The following is a 1,094-nucleotide window of genomic DNA, read 5'->3' as shown; positions in this document are numbered from 1 at the left end:
AACTCACTATCTGTTTTCTAAATTATTTCATAGGAGGATAGAACAAAGAAACAGCCGCTAGTACAAATTTTCATTTGCTTTAAATTTCAATGCGTTTGCGATGCGTAATCGCTTTAGATCGCGGAGTAGGCCGGAAGGGACCCCACCTTTGCGAATAAGTGAGTCGCGAAAAAGGAAGCGTAGTATCTGTCGTAATTTGTCTGCATCTAGTGATACTAATAGTGACAGTGAACGATCATCAATGCATAGCCGAAAACGGTGTTCAAGATCGGGTAGTGTTCGAACGCGCCGTTATAATCGTGTGCATAACCGTTCTTCGTGGCAACGTCGTCGTGAACATTCCACTGACACGTGTCAGATTCGCGATTATTCCCGTGTTCGAGAGCGCTCAGACGAGAGTCGACGTGGACAGTCTTATAGGTTAGAGGAACGTCGTCGTTCGCGCAGTCGTGATGCTTTAATGAAGTAAACGTTGAACGCGATTATGTCGAGACTTAGTGATTTTGAATAAAGGACGGCGGATTCATCTTCAATACCGAATGAACGTGACAATACTCCTCATAGTAGTCATGAACCGTTTTTGAGTGCCACGCAAGCACTTACGGATACCATTCTTAGTATTAATCGGGCGAACCGTAGTTATCGTATCAAATTTCAACCCGTCTGTACACGATTTTGAGGTGAAGTCGATCGGGCTAAAATATCAAATGGCTGGACTGATTTAGTTTTTATCGCGCGTGGTGAATTGTCTAAAAAGTGACGCTAAGACGTGGCTCAACGAATGGACGACAAGTGATCGGTCGTGGTCCAATTTTACAAGAGTTTAAATCTCTTTGTGGACGTAAGATCGACTACGCTAATATTCTGTTCGACGTAATGAACACGTGTTCTGACAAGTTTCCATCTTTATGCTGAGTACGCTCGTCGATCTCTTTTGCGACTTCGTATAGTAAAAGTGAAGATCTTTTATGATCGAAATAGTTATTCTCGTAATAACTGACGAGCAAATTAAGGCAATAGCTTCGAATTCTAACTTCACGATCGAGAATATAGTCTCGTTCTTGGCTAACTATACGAAACCCAAGTACATTATC

The 1,094-nt window shown here is 42.3% G+C and overlaps 1 protein-coding gene across 3 annotated transcripts in view; it reads right to left on the bottom strand.

The window, feature by feature from the left end:
- LOC106104104 overlaps nucleotides 1-1,094 on the bottom strand; it is a 12,669-nt gene that overhangs the window by 2,125 nt on the left and 9,450 nt on the right. The gene's annotated exons all lie outside the window — the stretch shown is intronic.

This window comes from Papilio polytes, unplaced genomic scaffold, assembly GCF_000836215.1.
Source record: "Papilio polytes unplaced genomic scaffold, Ppol_1.0 DF823691.1, whole genome shotgun sequence".
Classification (NCBI taxonomy): Eukaryota; Metazoa; Arthropoda; class Insecta; order Lepidoptera; family Papilionidae; genus Papilio; species Papilio polytes.
Note: the sequence above shows the minus strand (reverse complement) of the source record. Positions and strands in the feature narration are given on the sequence as shown.